General features: G+C 45.1%; 1 protein-coding gene across 9 annotated transcripts in view; it reads right to left on the bottom strand.

Annotated features, from left to right (window-relative positions):
- TANC2 (tetratricopeptide repeat, ankyrin repeat and coiled-coil containing 2) overlaps positions 1-22,187 on the bottom strand; it is a 632,660-nt gene that overhangs the window by 514,542 nt on the left and 95,931 nt on the right. Inside the window, exon 1 of one of the 9 annotated variants that reach the window (XM_088470701.1) lies at positions 16,972-16,990. The exons of the other annotated variants lie outside the window; for them this stretch is intronic. The gene's annotated coding sequence lies outside the window, so the exon portion shown is untranslated. Of the gene's footprint in view, positions 1-16,971; positions 16,991-22,187 lie in introns of those variants that run through there. 9 annotated transcript variants of the gene reach the window in all.

Here is a 22,187-nt window from a genome sequence, read left to right on the forward strand (position 1 = left end):
AAATTTTTACTGTGAAGTAGTAATGTAATATAGTATTCTGTAAAAATATGAACAGTATGAAAGTGAAGTGAAATGAGCTGTAATGTGTATTGACAGAAGCCCAAGGACAGGAATAGAGTATCAGGGAGTAATTAAAAGTTAAGGCACACAACAGTGTACTGAAAAGATGGCAATATTCTGTTTCCATCTTGTTCTGTTGCCCAAAGGAGCTTTCGAAAGCCAATAGGACAACATCCTTGGTCCTATTAACAACAAATACACAGGGTTGTCTGAAAACTAAAAAGAAAAAGGATTACTGAAAAATTAAGAGTTATGGTAGACTTACCATTGTTAACTCTATTTCTTCGAAGTCCATAGGATCCACATGGATACCATGGAGGTGTGTGTGGTTGGAGTTATCCGGACACCAAACAGTAAAGCTTTATCTCCCAGGATGCCCAGTCCTTCTCCGCATATACCACGCCCCCAGCGACAGGCAGACAGTTTTGTAAACAAACCCAAGGCAGGAGCATGAAAGAAGAGACAGAAGAACAATACTCTAAAGAAACCCTCTCCCAGAAGATGAAGGAATCAGTGATCAAGAGAGAAATTAACCAATGAGGCCAGGTGCGTCAGGGTGGGCTCCCTGTTGACCTATGGACTTCGAAGAAATACAGTTAACAAAGGTAAGTCTACCATAACTCTTAATTTCTTCTTCAGGGTCCATAGGGGACCCACAGGGATACCATGGGGATGTCCCATAGCAGTTTTCCCTAAGGGTGGGGAAGCCCAAAGGAAGCATCCTGAGAGGCAAAGGTATCAAAGCCATAGAAACTGAGAAAGGTGTGGATGAAGACCATGTTGCTGCCTTGCAGAAGTGCCACGTCGAACTTCCGACGAGGGTTCCACAGACAGAGTAGAATGAGCTGTAACCCTATTTGGAACAGGAAGATTAGCTTATGTGTAGGCCTGAGAGATTGTCATGTGGAGCCATCGAGCCAGAGTCTGTTTGTTAGCTGGCCAGCCTTGCTTGTGAAAGCCATACAACACAAAGAGAATATGATTTTCTCAAGGAATTTGTACAATCCACGTAGATGCGAAAAGCACGAATCACATCCAGGGAAGCTTCATCTGTAGAAAGATCTAAGGACTGGAAGGCCGGAACTACAATCTCTTCATTCAAATGGAACTGGGATACCACTTTAGGGAGGTACTCAGCCCTGGTAGGGAGAACAGCTCTGTCAGGATGAAAGATCAAAAATGGGGAGCGACAGGAGAGTGCTGCCAAATCAGATGCCCTGCGGGCAGAAGAGATAGTGAGGAGAAAGAGCATCTTCGCTGTCAGCCACTTCAGGTCTACAGAGTCTAGAGGTTCAAACGGGGGAGCCTGTAGAGCACTGAGAACCAAGGACAAAGCTACCGGAAGAACAAAAGGAGGTTGAAGACTGAGAACCCCCTGAAAGAATGTTCTAACATCAGGCATGGGAGCAATCCTTCCATGGAACCAGATTGACAGAGCAGAAACCTGAACTCTAAGGGAGGCCAGGTGGAGACCAAGGTCTAACCCAGCCTGGAAAAAGGCAAGCACCCGGGAGACCATAAAAACTGTAGCCTCTGGGAGAGCACCATTGAAAGTAAGAGTGTCAAACTCTGTAATAGATGCAGGCTGAAGCAGGCTTATGCGCCCTGAGCATTGTCTGGACCACTGAGTGAGAGAAACTATTGGCTCTTAAGAGGGTTGACTCAAGAGCCACACCGTCAAAGACAGACAAGGTAGGTCCGAGTGCAGGCAAGGACCCCAAAGGACCCTGAGCTAGTAGATCCTGCCGTAGAGGAAGTGGAAACGGAGTGTCTATGGAGACACTCCGTAGGTCGGTGAACGAATGTCGCCCGGTCCAGGCTGGTAGTATTAGTATCACCGTGCCACCTTCCTGCTTAAACTTCCGAAGTACCCTCGGGAGGAGGGAGATCGGTGGAAAAGGTATGCGAGATTGAAGTCCCACCTGACTGCCAGAACATCCACGAAAGCGGCTGAGGGGTCTCTGGTCCTGGACCCATACCTGTGGACCTTGTGGTCGTGACGTGAGGCCATGAGGTCTACGTCTGGCAGTCACCAATTGTCCACCAGGAGTGTAGAGACATCCGCGTGGAGAGCCAACTCTCCAGCGTGTATGTCCTGACGGCTTATGAAGTCCGCTTCCCAGTTGAGGACTCCTGGTGAACAGAAAAAAATAAAACTAATAAAATTAAAAGCTTGGGACTGCCAAAGCAGTCCACCTGTTATAAGAGGTGTGACTGATCCTGTCCAGCACCAAATGAAAAATTGGGGCGGGGTATATGTGGAGGAGTACCGGGGCATCCTTGGAGCTAAAGCTTAACTGTTTGGTGCCCGGGTCACTCCAACCACACACACCCCCATGGTATCCCTGTGGATCCCCTATGGAACCTAAAGAACAAAAAATAAACTTTATGATAACCCAAACTTCAAAAGAAGCACTCTCAAGAATCATATCAGAACGTTGCCCTTCACACAACAGAATCGAGGGCCAAAGTGAGATCCACCATAGAAATAAGAGTGATACCCATATTAGGAACCTTAATAATAATAATAATAATAATAATAATAATAATAATAATTATAGAGGTCTCCCATATACCATCAAGCAGACAATTTCTGCTTAGACTAATGGTGCGTACACACGGTACGATTAAAATGCACTATATGAACGATATCGATCATATTGTTATCGTGCATTTTTCAGTGCCTCCAACTCACCAACGACCTGCGATGCACGGGCACGTATGGATGATAACGATGTTGTCCATTGCCCATGCATGCAGGCCAACCTGGTCGGTATCGACCAGTTTACTATAGGGACCCACGATCGTTGGCGGGTTCGTGGTGTGCTGGATAATCGATATCCATCATCTAGCACACGCGGGAGATCGTTCAGCTCGAATCTTCATTTCAGCGTCATACTAATAAATATGGAATCAGAGTTATAAGTGGTCATGGGACCAAGTTAAGAATCTAATCAAAATATTAAATGAAAAATGAATGGAAAGATGCGGGAGGAATTAATCTACCCACACCAGTGATGAAGGCCTAGGGGATGGATGGCAGAGGAGAGTATAGGCATGGAGTAAGAGTGCATTACCCATTTCCCTCAGTTCCAGACTTAGGAGACCCAGTCAAACTGGGGCTGTCCATCTCCATATGCTTACTTTAGCCAGCAAATATAATTCCTTCAGACAAAAGGTGATTGTCAGGTTGCGGCCTAGGATAGGCTGTTACTCACCACAGTGCCGGCTTCCCCTGATCCTTCGGGTGGTCAGACGTCAGGTGCGGTGGCAGGTGACGCGCTGAGCATTATACTTAGGGCCATGTGGACACCAATGAGCTGCGCTGTGTCTTTGTTGCTGCGGTTGCCATCATGGACGCCGCCATGACAGTTCACATCACCTGACTTCCCTTTACCCAATGGTAGCATGGTGGTGGTCAGCTGATGCTGTCTACCAATGATCAGCTACCTTAGCGTATAAAGCCAGTCTCCGGACAGAAGTAAGCTGCCTGTGCAATATTGTCGCTACCTAGTGTATACTTGCTGTTACTTTGTTCCAGGTTCCCTACGTGATTTCATAGAGTCTCAAGTGCCAACTCCTTGTGCAACAGTGCGTCCGAACATCTTGTCTGTGTGCGATACAAGTGCCAACTCTTTGTGCAACAGTCAGGCCCGGCAACAGGGGGGGACTAGTGGCACATCCGTACTGGGCCCCATGATTCTAGGGGCCCACAGACTAACCTAATGGAACTGCTGCCTGCTCTGCTATTCCAGTGATGCAGGGTGCACTGCAGGCATGTTCGGGCTCCGTCACTGCATGGTCCATCACAGGCAGAAAGGGCCCGAACATGCCTGCATCGCACACTACATCAGTGGTGGTGGAATGTCCGGCGGCAGTACACTGCTATCAGGGCCATAGCTAGGGTAGTGCGGACGGTGCCATGGCACAGGGCACCACAGGTCAGGGGGCTCTGTTTGGGCCTGTCAAATTTCTGTTTATTATAATTTTTGCTTGTAGCTTCCTCTTATTTCATCCCCAGCATCTCCTGGCCTCCCATATCTCTTCCCTGGCCCTTCCCCATGAAGCCATGGCCCTTTTTTGGGTGCATTATGTCCCTTTGAAAAATGAGGGGGGCACCAATGCTCTTTCTGGCACAGGGCACCAAAAAGTATATTTACGGCTCTGACTGCTATGGTCTGTAGCACAGGAGGCGGTCGGACCGCTCTCCTCCCCTCTTTTCCCCTCACATCTGCTCCGTCCCCTCCTCTTACCTACTCTCTCACACTGCTGCTGCCGCCGTGGGCCTGACGTCACACTCTAGTAACCGGCCCCGGCGTAAAACTCAGTGTGTTCCATTACCTGCAAGGAGCAGTTCCCTTAAGCATCTCTGCAGAAGACATAGATCAAAGGTAAGAGAGAGAGAGAGTTCCTCCTCACTTGTCTCTATTTCCACAGTATCAGACACTTGTCCAAAGGGCCACGACCTGCCCGCTGGGTGCAGCTTAAACCCATATCCCGCTTGGAGGGGTCACTGATGAACACCTCCCAGTTGGTGAGACTCCGCGCCTTTGGACAGGTCTCGCGAACGTTTTGTATTTGTAGATGAGGAGATCATATAAATAGGCCCCATGCCTCCGACTTCTCTCTCCTCCAGGGACATCAGCTTCCATCCCCTTAGTAGGGGATTTCACTAAACCAAACGTGACAGTGATTATTAGTGTTTACTGCATGGTATATGTATGTTGTTAACATTTTTATTGTCAACTGCTCTGTAAAAGCATTGCACATATTGTTGGTTGTTAATAAATTGTAAATTATAATACTAGGATATATGAGTATTGATATTCTAGGAAATTGATAGCGCATTGATAAAGTGATTGGTGTGTGCACGAGTGTGTGGTAACGCTGCTGCAGCACCCTGATTGGTAGCAACTATTCCTTTCTTTGGTAAGGAGCGAAGGGTGGTCTCAGACACATTTGGATCAACTCAGGACAAAGGAGCAGGGGCGTATCTACCCTATGGCCAGGATGGCACTTGCCAGGGGCGCCGGCCAACGGGGGGGCGCCTCCCGGCAGTGCCACCCACGGCCAGAGGGTAGCGAACTCAATTAGTGCCCAGTCACATGGAGTCTTTCCCCCACCTCCTGTAGGGTCTCTTGGGACTGGGAGACGTCATGACGTCTCTCCCAGTCCATTCCCATATTGCCCTGCGCTGAGGAGCCGTTAGGATGGCCGCGACGTTTGGGCGGGCAGCAAGTGCCGGCCCGCCCATCAGCTCCAGTGAGTCCTCACTAATGATGGCGATGCTGCCGCCACCAACACACCGCTGCAGAAGCCAGTCCCCCGCTGTGCAGGAGACGGCAGGTAAGTTTACTGTGGCTGGCGGGGAGAGGTGAGGAGGCTGCATATGCGCACGCGTACTCAACACCCCCCCGACAGACTAAATTTGTCCCCCGTCTCTGAATGCATTGGCCGCGGGTCACCCGCGGCGCCAGGTGCGAAGGAGCTGTCGCTCCTCAGATAGAGAGCTCTGATTTCCAGTGCTCTCTGCAGAGGATCTGGCTGAGGCGGGAGCAGCTACGCTTGCTGAGTAGCAGCAGCAGCTCCGCTGGACCCCGGCAGCGACCCTCCTCCTCCTTCCTCAGCCCTCGGTTTTGTAAGTAAGCTTGCTTTCGTGTATGTGTGTCTATGCTGTGTGTAATCATGTTTGTGTTTATTTGTGTATATGTATGTATGTATGCTGTGAGTAAGTGTGCGTATGTGTGCTGTGAGTAAGTGTGCTCGTGTGTGTGTGCGTGTATATAAATGCATGGGCTGTGTAGTGAGGGTGGCTGTGCTGAGGAACGCTATGCAGTGAGGGGCTAAGGTATGAGGGGCTGTGATGAGGGCTGTGCAGAGGGGGGCTGCAAGGTGACAGGGTTTTTCTGTGCTGTTATTAATGGGCAGGTAAAGTTATTATAAATATAGATATGGGGTTTCGGCACATGCGCCTTACCTATTCAAATATGGGGGGGCGCCAGTCCTTTACTTTGCCAGGGGTGCTCGGACCCCTAGATACACCCCTGCAAAGGAGAGATGGATAAGTGCCTGCGCTTATCTATTGGTCAAAGAGTACAAAAAAAAAAAAAGTGTTGTTGAACCATAGAGGACGTATCTGGCTCCAACACAATGTCCTGGAAAAAAAACAGTGCTCTCATAAGATTTTCAAGCATATATGAGTTACATAAGCTCAGAGACTCCTTTACATTCAGTCCAGACACAAATATACAGCAGGAGGTAATTCTACCACCTGTCCCTTTAACAATTCCTCAGGCTGGATTAAATGCACAGTCATTTACAATGTAACTAGTGGCAAGATGGAAAATTATCCCCTTGGTCTTCATGGCTGCCAGGGAGAAAGAGGTATAACCTACTCTCCTCCTGGGCACCTATCAGTCTGGCTGGTAGACCTAAAAACTTCCTGATCACATTGACTGGCCAATCCCAGCCTGCCTTGCTAAGTGGAGATGCTTCAATCTAGGGAACTACAGTGGACTGCCAGGGCAGGGAAACCCACCTCGGCACTTCAGAGCTCCATCCACATACAGGGCCGCAGCACCAAAGTCATCAGAGAGGTGCTCCACATCTCCTCTGGACCAAAAGTCACATTTGCATTGCTTAGTTATATATACCTAGCTATCACACTGTAGCCCAAGGACTTACTGCTGTTGGCTGCAAGCTGCATATGTCAACACAGGAATCCAGGCTATTCAGCATGCAGATTTAATCTCTACAGTGCCTCAGCCACCAGAATCAGTCTGACACTTCAACTTTTAAAATATATTTTATAACCTTTTTTTTGCCCAACACTGAGCGCCAGGACTTAATCGTTTCAGCACTCACAGGGCATGGTAATAACTCTCTCAGCGTCCCAGCACAATATACCAAAATACATTATTAATAAGCAAATGGAGCATAGTAGCAATATTATCATCATCCTTTTTTTTATATGGTGCCACAAGGGTTCCGCAGCGCCTAACAAATAAGCAAAAAGAAGAAAAGAGTGACTTACCGATCAAGACAATGCAATACAAGTTCATAATTTATAAACACTGCATCAGTGGTCCTAACACTCAAATAAGCAGCATGGTGGCAGAAACCAAGGGTTAGGTGCCTTTGTAGGGTGTATGAAGTAGAATATAGTATAAGCAAAGGAAGGAAAATCACATGAGGGAAGAGCGCCTTGCTCGTGAGAGTTTATAATCTAAAGGGGGGGGGGGGTAGACAGACAGGGGTGACACTGACACATATGGGGTAGACATTGAGCATGGATGAGTGGGTTAAGATGAGAGCAGCATTCATTTGAGGAGTGAAGAGGGTGGGCGGCAGAGATGTAAATTGGGAGAGAATTGGGGGAGAGCTTTGTAAGTGAGTGTGAGAAAATTGAGATGGGTTCTGAAGGGCAATGGGAGCCAGTGTAGGGCTTGTAGGAGAGGGGAGGCAGATGTAGTATGTTTGGAGAGTAAGGTGAACCGGGCAGCAGCATTGAGGACAGATTGGAGTGGCAAGAGGTGGGAGTCAGGGAGGCCAGATAGGAGGCGGTTACAGTAGTCCAATCTGGTGATGACTAGAGGGTCTTTGTACTAGAGATGTGCACGGACCCTCGTGTTTTGGTTTTGGATCTGAATCTGGTTTTGGATTTTTTTCCCTTGGTGTTTTGTTTTCGTGTTTTGGATCTGGATTTTTTTCTTAAAAAAATAAAAAAAAACAGCTAAAAATCACATAAAATGTGCCTTTTTTGTTCCTACAGTATTAATAACCTCAATAAACATTTATTTCCACTCGTTTCCAGTCAATTTTGGTTACCTCACAGCTCCTAATATTGATTTTTTTTCATCTAGTTAAAGGGCCAAAAAGGTTGCATCCAGCTTGCTGGCTCAAAACTGATTGATATAATTATTAATGTTGAGGACTGTGCAATGATGATGGTTGGGATACCCTTGAGGATTGAAGGCATGGGCCTTCATAGAGGACAAGGAAGTTGACGGCCTTGCATTATCATGATGACTGCTGGCGGCAGCTACAAAATGTGGTTCTTGGCCTTGCTCTCTTGTCATGTGACAGCCCTCCATATTTTCTGCGGTCTTGAAGCAGTGTCACAAGCACCAATAGTGTAGCCAAGGTGTGGTTACAAAATTCACACGCGTGCAGTCGTGTGCACACAGAAAAAAAATATGCACAAGAGACATTTTTTTTTTTTTTTCGGGTCCAGAACTTGGGCCCAGAGCACAGATTGGTGACGACTGAAGTCGGCAGCACTAGGTTGCGTTGCTGTATCTTGTGTGGCTAAGCCTAACACGCACACACAGAAAATAAAAATAGACAAAATACACTATTTTTTGTGGGAGGGTTTTCGGGTCCAGAACTTGGGCCCTTAGCACAGATTGATGACGACTGGAGTCGGGCAGCACTAGGTTGCGTTGCCGACTTGCTAGATCTTGTGCGGCTCAGCCTAACACGCACAGACACACAGACAATTATTAGAAAAAAAGAATTGATTTTAATTTTTTAATGCTCCAGAACTTGGGCCCAGAGCAGAGATTGATCACGACTGGAGTCGGGCAGCACTAGCTTGCAACTTGCGTTGCTGGCTGGATCTTGTGCGGTACTGTGGTTAAGCCTAACACGCACGCACAGAAAAATATAAAAGACACTTTGATTGATTTTTTTTTTTTTTAGTCCAGAATTTGGGCCCAGATGGACACAGCAGACATGAAAAACACCAGCCTGGGACACAGCAGACAGCACAGACAGCCCAGATGGATCAGCAACAGCCCAGATGGACACAGCAGACAGCACAGTGACAGCTGTCACAGCACCAGCCCAGAATGGATCAGCAGTCACCAGCCCAGGACACAGCAGACAGCACCAGCACCTCTCCCAGCCCTACACTTCCCACCCTCCCTGTTCAGTCTCCACTGCCGGAGTAAAATGGCGTCCGTCACGTGGTCCCTTATATACATTGATCATAAAGACGAAAGCTCGCGAACCGCGAGATTTCGTCTCTATGGTTTTGCCTCGATTTGAGAGATCAGAGTAAGGCGGGAACATCCGAGCCTGCTTGGATCCAACTCGGTTCTGCTATATTTGGGTGGGTTCGGAGCTCTGGAAACCGAACCCGCTCATCTTTACTTTGTACCATCCAGTGTGAGAAAGGGTCTGATTCTAGAAATATTTTTGAGATGGAAATGGGAGGACTGTTAGAGGAACTAAATGTGTGATTAGAAGGAGAGGGAGAAGTCAAGGATAACTGCAAGACAGCGCACTTGGAGGCTAGAGGAGATGCTTATGCCTTCAATGGATAATTCAATTGTGGGAGGTGATGTTATGCAGGAGGGAGGGAAAATGATCTGCTTAGTCTTATGCCGCGTATCCACTACACGATATAATGAACGATTGAACGATATCGTTTTAGTTCATTATATCGTGCAGTGGATATGCCGTCAACGATCAGTGGTGCGCGCTCCCGCTGATCGTTTACAACGTCGCTCATCCCCCGGACCTGCTGTCCAAGCTGACAAGAGGGTGCCGGCACTAAAAGATATATCGTTCAGAATGGGCTCAATGTCCACTGCACAATATAATGAACAATAACGATATCGTTCATTATATCATATAGTGGATACGGGGAATTAGACATGTTAAGTTTAGGAAAGTAGGAAAGCACTGGGATATCCAGGAAAAAATAGCATAGAGACAGTTGGAGATACGAGTTAGGAGAGAGGGGGAGAGATCAGGGAGGTAAGGTAGATCTGAGTGTCATCAGCATAAAGATGATATTAGAGGTCAAAAGAGCTGATGAGTTCACTTAAAGAGAATGTATAGAGAGTAGGAGAGGCCCAAAAACAGGACCTTGGGGGACACCTACTGTTAGTGAAAGTGGGAGGAGGGGGGTGGAGCCATGAGAGGAGACAGAGATGGAAAGGTCAGAAAGGTGAGAGAACAGCCAGGAGAGGGCAGTATCACACAGACCGAGGGAGTGAAGGATGTGCAGGAAAGGGTGGTCCACAGTTTCAAAAGCAGCTCAGAGGTCAAGTAGAATAAGCAGAATAGTGATCGCTGGTCGTTTGGGGGTTGGTGCATGTTGCTGGGTGTTTGATATCGAACATCCAGGATGATCGTCCCATGTGTACGGGCCATTAGTCCCGTGTCTGTATTTAGATGCCGAGATTTAGACAGACGGCCTCCGGGCCGTCGGCATTTTGATTGTATCCCCTTAGTTTAGCCCCACTTGTATGTTGGTAAATTGGACAGATTAAGTAGTTGTTTTACTTTGCACCAACCCTCCTAAAATAAAAGTGTATAATTTCTGATCTACACATGGAATTTACAGATCTTTCCACCAAACTTGTTCACCTACCCAACGATTCCAGCGCAGATAATGCTGCTTACATATTACATACAGTATATCTCTCAGCAACCGGGAGAGCTGCAGATTTGAGAGCTGCAGATATATCTGCAGACAGTGTGACCAAGTACAGGTAGGTAGTAACACAAGCTATATAATTACACAGCTGCTGAATATCATGAGCACATTCACACATACGTAGTTTTCAAGTGTCTTGGCTGTGTACATTAAACATACAAAAACAGATTTCCACACTTTTGGTGCGGTTTTGCATGTTCTATTGAAAACACTTATTAATGACTTCTTTATAAAGTGCCAGGATATTCTGCAGACAAAGATGTGATGTGCTTATTTTCAAGTCACCCCAGCAGTCAAGCCTAGGCAACCTGCGGCTCTCTAGCTGTTGTAAAACTACAAATCCCAGAATACCCTTCCACTGATCAGCTGGTAAGGCATGCTGGGACTTGTAGTTTCACAACAGCTGGAGAGCTACAGGTTGGACAGGTCTGCAAGCATATTGAGCCTTATACAATGTTGCCTTATATTGGGCTAATGCCACAGTTCTTGTGCAGTCTGAACTAAGGCATTACACAAAATCTATCCTCATCAGCCAGCTGCGAATAAAACCACAGTGGCCAAGATAGCAATTTGATAGAAATGTCTCATTACTCTTCAATTTTGATTCTGCAAGGTAAAAGTCAACAGCTCCACAGGACTCTGTCTGGATTGTGACAGCTGGTTCCTGACACACTGGCAATGTCACCCCACCTTGCTGCATATATTAGAAGATAACCAGAGATGAAAAACAGTCATGTGTTACATCAAAGGAAGGGGAACACAAATAATCCAAAGCACACAAGATCCTGTTATCTTTGTCATTTTAATTCTCTTTCCATCCGGCAAAACAAGCATTCCTGGCTGTCAACGTGCTGAACTGCGCAGTAAGGTTCCTTGTTGAATTATCCATGAAGGCAATCTAGTAGTAGCATGACTATGATGCTCTAGATACTTGAGAACAAGATAAAACAAAAAAAATGAAAACTTCTTGGTGCAAAAAAAACAAAACAAAAAAAATCCATATTTTACACAAGAAACCATTGTGTACCATTTTGACAACCTCTGCTTTAATATCTGCTCTGATATACCCTATGCCCACCAAAAGCTTTGCACATTAGCTAATAAATCATTATGCAGCTAAAATACTCTTATCTGATTCCCTCCATGTTATATTCGTTATACTTGTTATCGTTTTTTTTTTTATTCTCTTTCTGATTTCATTGCATTTCACTGGTAAGGTTCTTACAAAGGTGGAATTGTTATGTCATGTATAACATCAGAATATGGAAACATACTGAACCATAAGTAGTGATGACACTGCTTTGTATAGTTTACTCTTACCAATGATGTATACGTTTACCCCAGTCACACACTCTCCTCCTTTTTTCTGTATACAAGTTTACTTTGTATGTTTCTTGAAAAATCCCAAATAAATGGCTATTCCTATGCTAATTTCAGGAAAAACTAAGATTATAATATTCATTGTGGTCAATAAGGTGAACCATTATGCATTATGACTATTTTGTCATATTAAAAATTCCACTTTATGCCCTGTCTTAGTGGTCTGAACAGATTAATGTGCTAAATTGTTTGGCTCTTATAAATACTTCAAAGCTGAAATATAAGGGGACGGTTTATTTATGTATGTATTTCGACGCCTATCTTAAGTCCCTTGTCGGGCTTCAGCAGTCGGGATTTAGAACTACATCCCGTAGTAGGTTATCAAACAGAGTAACCTAAAGCTGGGTACATACTTGGCGATATATCGGCCCATGTACCGCGAGCGTGTTGACAGGTGTGTACCCCCAATATGTCTGTGAACAATGTCGTTCACAGACATATTTCATAAGCTGTGCAGCACAGCAGATGGTCTATATAGCTGCAGATATATTGGTGCATCTGCTGGTGTGTACGGGCGACCTACTAATTGCCTGTACACATGCTGCAGGACCCGGCAGTGAGTGACAGCTCAATTGGGCAGACAAATTTAAATGCCCGACTAGTTGTGACATCAGACCCGACACATCGGGCGGACCATTGGCAAGTGTATATGCACTTACCAAACATCTGATAAATCGTCCAATAGGTCAGCGGTTCAGCCGTTTGACCTAGTGTAAGCCAGCATAAGACTTCCTATAAGACACTTGAAACAAGTCTTGGTCATGGCAGCTTAGACAAACACACTTTTTTGTCCAAGCTGCTATGTGTGGATTTATGGTGATTAATCCATTGTCACATACACTCACGCAGGCTCAGATGGCTTCTGTATGGGACAACAAGCCTTTAAAGTGCAGGGCAAAGCATTACAGGCAGTTTTTCACAGCAGTGACTAAACAAGGAGCACAATACAGGCTATCAGTTTAAGTGAATAATACCATTTAAGACATAACACTAAATTAACAAGATTAACTAGCTTTTAATACAAGTAATAGCGGCCTGACGGGCCACAAATATTCTCATCTGTAGCAAAGGGCATACTTAAATATGACTATTTTCCAGGAAGACTGTTATATACAGACACTGCCTCCAACATTTCCATAAAGCATGCCCCAAGTGTTTTCAGCGCCATCTAAACACAGACAGTCTGTTCTATATTTCACACTTCTTCTGATGCCAAATAAGTAAATCTAAACAATTTAGAGGGGAAGGATAATTTTACTACCATTTTATATATTGCTGCAAGTTGCAAAGGTAATTACTTAATACTTGTTATTCAGATTCTTATGCCTTAGTTTAGATCACCAGAAATCAGCGACCTCTCTAGTACTTCAGCCTGCAAAATGGCTGCCTTCACAGAGTATAGCCAGATGCTACACTTTGAAAATAAATTGTAGTTCCTGTTTGGTGCTGTTAGGAAAGAAAAATAAGAGCTATATTTTAATCAACAACCATAGACAAATTGTAAAGCATGTATAGGAAGTGTGAATATCAATTAGGAGTGATGAAACATGAAACTGGTCTGGTGTCTGAAATGAAAAGCTCAGCTTATTGCTATAGAAGCAGAATATCTGCAGTTCAGAACTGGCAAGTTCTGCAATTTCTACAAAAACTGCTGTATCCAAGGCTTTGCATGTAGACTGGAGTATTCTGGTGCCAGTTCTAAAGTATGTTATGCATTGCCCTGCATCATAAGAAAGGCAGATGTGGTTAGTAATAAAATACTTATTCTTTTTTTTTTAATGTAAATTTTTATAGAGATCATAGAATACAATGAAGACCAAGACAAATAAAAAACTCAATAATGAAAAACTTAAACCAAACAAATAACAGGTCTATACAAAAAAAAACGGACAATAATATGATCAATTTTATATTATAACCGGATAGAGAAAGAGAGAGACAGAGAAAGAAAAGAAAAAGGCAAAGAAAAGACAAGAACAAAAAAAAAACTAAATAAAAAATATATCCATATATAGGTGGCTATTACAAGGCGAAAGGGGAAAGAACATTTTGAGAGGCTAGCCAAGGATTCCATATTTTGTGGAATGATTTCGTAGAGTGATTAATAATACTAGTCATGTATTCCATTTGGTAAACATACCATACTCTGGATAAAATAGACTGCATAGATGGGGGGGGCAGATTGTTTCCAGCCTGCCGCAAACTGGCAGGTCGTAGCAGAGACTATGTGACGCATTAATTTATTTTAATGCCTAGTCAACATAGGGAGATCTAGAGGAAGGATAAAATACTTTGGATCATAAGGAATGGGAATGTTAAGTAAACCGGTGATAAGACTAAATAACTTCCTTCCAAAAAGGTACCACCTTTAGACAGGACCACCAAATATGGAAAAAAGTGCCCTCATATGTACATCCTCTCCGGCATCTATCTGATGTATCAGGATCTATTCTGTGCAAGCGAGAAGGCACATAGGGGGTCATTCAGACCCGTTCACGAGCAAAGGACGCTCGCAAACGGGTCGATGTTGCCCCACTGCGCATGCGCAAGACCCAGATAGCGACGGGCTCTACGTCGCTCCGGGTCTCGCACCAAAGGGGGTGTGCTGTCGATGTTGATTGACAGCACACCTCCTTTGGTGGGCGTGCCGGGGGCGTGACTGCCAGGTGGAGGCGTTCCCATGGGAACGCCTACCCTCTGAGTCCGGCCCCACTGACATCAGTAATAATGTCAGTGGGAGTGATTTTGGCTCTGATAGAGCCAAAATCACTCCTGGGCTTGCGGAAGAGAGACCCTACCGCAGGTTCTCGTCACAAGCCCGATGGTCGCGATGGTCTTTGACCATCGTGACCATCTTTTTGGCCGCTCACATAAGCTGTGAGTGGTCACCCACAGCTATGAGAGCGGCCAGGAGGCCGCTCCAAATTTAGCTGGGACAGCCCTGATTCAGAGCGAGCGCTCTGGTCAGAGCGTTCAGCTCTGAATCAGGCCCATAGTACCATCTGTATAGTAGTTTATAGATATTTTCTTTAATTCTGACGCAAAGAGCTAGAGGTAGCATTTTCCCAGACCTCAGACCACTCCTCATCGTCTAAAGTAGTACCCAGATTCTAGAAATATCGGGTGCAGTGTTTTCACTAAAATAATGGAGCAAAGCTGTTTTAGTGTCTGAAAGGGTTGAGGGGTGTAGTAAAATGGAATCATCCAGGCACCACTTGCGCACTGCACAGTGAGTTTTAAAGATGCAAGGGTTGTTCAAAAAGTAATGCCTAAATGCTCATAACTCTGACAAAGTTTCAAATGTTGCATATTATTTCAGTTTGTAGTTTAATATGTCTGCTAACTATATATGTAGTTTTGTTTAGGTACTCCAAGAAATACCATGGAATCCAAGATGAAACAAAGAGCCGTCATTGAATTTCTGGAAAAAGAAGGCTGCAATGCTACAGAAATCCACAGAAGACTGAAAAAAAGTGTATGGTGAGCATACAATTGACTATAGCAATGTCAGAAGGTGGATGAAGCATTTTCAAATGGGAGAATAGTCCGTGTGCGACAAACCTCGTGGTGGCAGACCATCAACTGCAGTGACAGCAGAGAACTGACACAAAGTTGATGCCATGATTCAGAAAGACCATTGTGTGACCATCAGAGATATCAGTGAACTTGAATGTAGCCATGGCACTGTAAATACACTAATCAATGATTTGGGATATCGTAAACTGTGTGCTAAATGGGTTCCAAAGCAATTAACCAGGGATCATAAGGCCCAGAGGGTGGAAGTGTGCAATGACCTTATGACCAACTTTGAAGCCAACCCTGAGATGTTTTTGGAAACTGGCATTACAGGAGATGAGACCTAGGTATTCCTTTATGACCCAGAAACAAAGGCCCAATCAAAGCAATGGAAATACCTAAGTTCACCTAGGCCCAAAAAGTTTAAATCAAAGCGATCCATAAACAAAGTCATGGCCACATTCTTCTGGGATTGCCGAGGTGTTATTCTCATTGATTACTTGAAACAAAACCAATCAACAGTGATCAATACATTAATACACTTAAGAAGCCGAAAGAAGCCATCCGCAAAAAAAGGTCAAGAATTCGACGGTCAAATGTCATCTTACACCACGACAATGCCAGACCTCACACTTCTGCGGCCATTGCCAAAATGGGGTGGGCAATAATGCCACATCCATCATACAGTCCAGATTTGGCCCCTTCACGACTTTCATCTGTTTGGCCCTTTCAAAAACTGTTACCGTGGTCAACATTTTGAAGACATAGAGGTTGTTAAAAACGCCATACGTTCCTGGGTCAAACACCAACCACTGGAATTTTTCCAAAGTGGATTCACAGCTTGGGTTGAGAGGTGGAGAAAATGTTTGAGGGCAGATGGTGAATTTTTTGAGTAGAGTCATTCTGTTACAGATTTGAAAATTTGCAGTATAATACTTTGAAGTCTTAGTATCTATAATGAAATTTGAGTTGTGAGCATTTAGGCATTACCTTTTGAACAACCCTCGTATCTAAAAGGATATAAACTCCCGCATGATCAGTCCATGTGAATGAAGTGATACCAGCATCAATGACATGAGAGGAGAATAATTGAGAGACGTGGATCATATCTATACGAGAATAATGTTGGTGTGGTGCGGAATAATAGGTGTAAATCCCTAGCCAAGGAGTGCCTAAGGTGCCAGGAGTCACATAAATTAAATTGGTTAAGGGATGACGTAAGAGTGAGGCCCGGGATGGAGTAGCATATTTTTGGGATTTAGGGGTGCCCGATCTGTTTAAGTGGGGATCAACAACAGTGTCCCCACCCAGAATAACATGCTCCTGTGTTACCCTTCCAATATGTCTAAACAGAGTGCAGGAAAATTGCGGTTGGTCTTAGTTAGGGGCGTATACTGAGATCAGAGTGAGAACCTCTGAGCGGAGGGTACCAACGACCATCACGTAGCGCCCCTCCGGATCTTCTATCGTTCTCTTGTGAACAAATGGAGTATTGCGATGAATCAAAATTGCAACCCCCCGTTTTTTACAGTCTGCAGATGCAAAGAAGGTCTGCTTAAATTGCTTACCTTGAAGGTGAGAGTGGAAGCCAGTGAAGTGGGTCTCCTGAAGAAAAACTGTCAGCCCTCTCCCTCCTACAGGCACTCAAGACTACAGTACGTTTCCTAAGGGAATTAAGCACGTTAACATTTATCGACAGTAATTTAAAAGCCATAAAGATGTAGGAACATAATCCTAACCAATATATTGAGTAACAGCCAAATAACTGAGAACAGAGGGCCTGATTCAGAGCCGGACGCTCTTGAAGAGCACTCGCTCTGAATCCGAGTCTTTTTTTTTTGCGGCCTCCTGGCCACTCGCTAAGCTGTGGGTGACAGCTTTAGCGAGCGGCCAGGTGATGGATGCGATGGTTGCGACCATCGGGGCTTGCAACGAGACGCTTGTGGTAGGGTCTCGTCCGTCGCAAGCCCCAGAGAGCTTCAGGAGCGCCTCCGTTTGTGTAGCCACCCCTCCTCCCCGCCTACAAAACGGGGCGAGCTGTCGATCAACATTTTTCTCTCGCTCCGGGACATGCACATGTGCGCAGTACCCCACCATCGACCCGCTTGCGAGCGCTATGCGCTCGCGAGCGGGTCTGAATCAGGCCCAAAGGCAATAGCAAAACCCACCCCAGTGAAAAATAAAATAAAATAAAAAAATAAGAAAGGGGAAAACCAGAATAATATAAAATACTTAGATATATAGCACTTCCCAATCATAAATTGCTCTTAACCCATTTGTCCTGTGGGTTATCAGTTTGCAATATTGGAGTAGGTTTTCCATGTATTTTGTAAGAAACGTTTCACAGACCATCAAGTGAATGTAATTTTGTACAATGGTAAAAATACCAAAATCTAAAAACATAAGTAACTGTGTAGACAGAGCCGTAACTAGACATTTTGGTGCCCTGTGCCAGAAATAGCATTGCACCCCCGCTTAGTATAATTAAAAACAGCGTATGCTGAAGGTGTGCACCATAAATAGGGGCATGGCCTTGCAGTGAGGGGGTGTGGCCACAGAAAAGCATCAATTCAAATTAAGCCACACAGTAAAGCCCCTTTCACATTATACCACACAGTAGTACCCTTATTGCACATTATGTCAAACAGTAGTAGCCTTATTGCACATTATGCCAGACAGTATAGACCCTTATCCACAGTATGCCAGACAGTAATGCCCTTTATTAACATTATGCCAGATAGTAGTGCCCCTTATACACCACACAGTAGTGACCCTTATACACCACACAGTACAGGACCTAAACATATTATGCCAAACGGTCGGGCCCCCCCTTACCTATCCTTTAACAAAGAGTGGCCTGGGCCTAATGCCCAGCCACTCATTGCCTGACTACCTTGGGGCACAAAGTGACCTGGGTCTGATTCCAAGAGTCACTTATACTTGTGCCTCTGCCTGCCTAACATGCCTCACAGACCTGATTGCACCCACGGGCCTAATGCTCGACACCTGGATCTATGGAGGAAGGGGGGGGTAAATTACTGGTGGCCAAGGCCACCTGCAAGTAAGTGGGGAGCTTTGTTTAGCGCTTTGCTTCCCACAAGCTGCAGCACTTTCTGGTCTTCATCTTCTTTCTTCTGCCGCTGGCCCGTCCTGCCCAGCTGTAGATCACAGCCGCTGCCGAACTGAAGGCTCACCATGGCTGCTTGCGATTGGCCGCTGGTCCGCAAGCCTTGGGGACAGCACTAAAATGTAAACAGGTGCTGTAACCGCTTGCTGTCACTGTCAGTAGCCCAGCCTTTAAAGATAGTGGCGGCTGATTCCGCCCACAGGGCGTCGTGCGCTTTGTGCAACGGCACCGATCACACCGCCCTAGCTACGGCCCTGTTTGTAGATATTGGGCCCCATTTATTAACTAAGCAAAACCCCTTTAGTGCTCGCTAAAGGGGTTATGTCATCCTTTCTATATTTAACAAACAGCAGTAATCTAAATTTACCACGATTTGTCACAGCATTGCTCTCGTCATTTTTAGATGGCGAGAGCGATGCAGTCCCCATTGATGGCAATGGGGACGCGGCGCTGCCCTTCCGGCTTCAGCGAAGACTTCCAGGCAGTGCCGGGTCCCCATGTCATGCACATGTGCAGACTTGCTCTCGTGCATGCAAAGTACACAGGAGACCATCGCTGGCAGTGTTAGACTTCCAGCAGCCGAGCAGAGGACCTCGCAGACTAGGAGAACTTTGCTGGACCTCAACAGAGGGGGTAAGTATTGATAAATACTAGTGGCTTTTTCGTTTGAGATATTAAACAAAAAATGCCACTGGTATTTACGTTCAGTGATAAATGGGGCCCTTTTAATAAATGGGGCCCATTGTAATCTATACCAGGGTCTCTGGCACGTGTCGAGCTGAGTTACTCCTTTTTAGATATACTTTTTATTTCTATTAACAGTGTCAATCAGAAATTATATGTTCCCTATTTATATATCACAGGAAATAATTTGTTTTTACAGCCTCTGCGGAGATCCTATTTCTTGTAGCTACATCTTCATGCATAAACGTGCATAGTACAAAGCAGAGACGGATGTTCTGTTTATAAACTGTAATTATGAAACATAACACCATGGACACATTGCCAGAAAAAAAAGTATATATCATTGAAAGACAAAATTCATAATCTATCCGATTTATTCTACTGTCACAAAACTACATTAATTGGATAGGAAGAATATTAACTACAGAGTCCATTATAAATTCACAATGACAAGCCATTCCTAACCTTGAAATGTTTCAGTTCTATGGCCCATTAAGTCGAAATACTGCATTTGTCTAGCAGCCAAAGAATATCACACTTTTAAAACAAAACACAGCCGTGCAGGACAAGGGAAAAACATCCAGCATATGATGGATGGAGCAGGCTTTGCACATTCACAACATAATATTATCCGAGACAAGTCGCAGTGTGCACTATAACCACCATTCTTAGACGGCACGCAGACTTCAGACAACTGAAAGCTCAAAACTGATCAGTTTCCAATATCTAATAAATATAAAAAACAGACAGACAGTCTTTGAGCTAACCCAAAGGTCAACATCGCAAAAGGCGACTAGAGGAACCGATTTATCAGTAACAGAAACTGGTCCTCCACATTTGTGTCCCCCCGAACAGATGATCAGTTAAATAAAAGATAATAATATTCAAGTTTAAAGGCACCAACCAGGTTTTGTCTTTAAACTAATTGCCACTTTAAATCTAATGACTATCTCGCTGGAATAGCGATGACTCCAGTAAATCGCAGGCTATTACATTTGGCCCTAACGGTGTAATACAGATGCGCCTACTTTCATTGTGGCTAATCGCTATGGCGCATCGCCAATTGCAGGAGTGCGTCTCCATTCAGTCCAATGGAGAAGCAAACGCGCGTCACCGCTCGCAGGAGTGAATCTCCTATAATATCCTATGGAGACGCAAATGAGAGTCTCTGATCGCGGGAGTCCGTCTCGCACCAAGCATAGCGCGATTCGCTGCGCTATGGACAACAGTGTAGCTGGGCAGATCTGTAAAGCATTGCAAAGTAGAGGATTTCAAAATCTAACCAATTCTTACAGTTTAGGAATTTGCCAGTACCACAGCGTGTATAGAATTAGAGCAATTGATTATAAATATAATAAAAAGATTGAGAAAATCCAAGTTGACAACTAATCTATTACTTCCAGTAATTAAGTTAAAGCAATTCAACCGTAGGGCTAGGGACGGCTCGAGGCATGTTCGACCACTGCGGTCGAACATGAGCGCCACCCCACTGAGGGCGCAATCCCTCCTAACATCTCGATTTCAGCGGGACAGTCCCACTTTTCGGGCATTGCCCCGCTGTTCCACCCGTGGGCCAAAGTGTCCCTCGGGAGGTTGGGCACCCCCACCACTGCAGCTGTGTGTCGGTGCCGGACACCCGATGTAGCTGAATGGATGCTGCGCGCATAATCCATTCAGTGCAGGGAGAGGGCTAGGGGAAACCAAGCTAGTGATGGAGTGCTGGGCTCGCCCCCAGCCTGATGTTACACGGGAGGCGTGCAATGTCATTTAGGGGCGTGGCCTATGGTAAATAGACCATGCGCGACTATTACCCATCCTGCACATGGCACGGCTACCCCTGGAGCCCGCCCTGCGTAGGGCTTTATTTATGAAGAGCTGCTGCTTCCCGGCAGGTTGCAGGTGAAAATTTTATGCGGCACCGGCACTGACTGCGGATGCCGTTTTATGTTTTCCCCTGCAAGCTGCCAGGAAGCGAAAATAAAGCCCTTAGAGTCAGGTTACACAAGACTTACACCAAGACTTCGCAAAAAGCAGGCATCTCAATCTCTACTGTCAAAGGTTTGGGGGTCCTACACTACCAGAGCCACAGAGGTATAAATTTCAAAATTAACTGCAGGGTAGCATTTAGTTATGAATGTAGAAAATGTATAAATGTGAGGGATTGTTTTGGGAGTGGGGCACAACTTTTACTTAATAGAGAATTCTGAGAATATGCCCAATAATTGATTTAGCAAATAAAATGATCCATGTTTCCTGGACAATAACTTATGGGACTTGTAAAATATTACTTTTTCTGGAACATGAAGCAGTAATATTGGCTGTCCTCACAGGTCATACAGAAAGAAAGAAATAGAATCTTATTGGGCCTGCCAGAATACTTCTATGAAACTGGAGTTTATTGCAGACAGCAGCAGTATTAGTAATAACTTTTCAACATGATATGTGGTTATAAAATGGATGTGACAAGAAGCTGTATTTTTAACACTTTCAGCCGTGATTGTGCACTTTGATTGTAAGTTTCATAAAAGTCCACAAAATCACTGCCATTATGTACAAAAGGTTGAAATAAAAGTGTTTATTTGTGATACATTGCTTCCCTTTCTGGCTTCCTGCTCTGCTTCTCACTATGGACCTGATTCAGACCCGGTCGCTAAGGAGCATTCGCTCGTAGCTGCCGATGGTTCACAATGTGCACATGCATCGCAGTGTGTGTGCGCAAACTAGTCCGAACGATCGGGAAGCGTATGCATAGACAGCCCAGCTTTATGAGAGACAGTTTTTGGGGGGTAACAGGGGCAGGCCACTAGAAACAGGGGAGTGGAAGTGCGAATGCAGACGTGCCCGAGTGTCTTAACGCCGTTTCAGAGGCGTGCATAATTAACAGGCAGCGTCATTGTACACATCACCTGGTTGAATTTTACACTGAAGTGCTCGCAGTGCTTGCGGTAGGGTATAGTCAACCTCAAGCACTGC

The sequence above is a fragment of the Taudactylus pleione genome, unplaced genomic scaffold, assembly GCF_031769625.1.
Source record: "Taudactylus pleione unplaced genomic scaffold, aTauple2 ptg000102l, whole genome shotgun sequence".
NCBI lineage: Eukaryota > Metazoa > Chordata > Amphibia > Anura > Myobatrachidae > Taudactylus > Taudactylus pleione.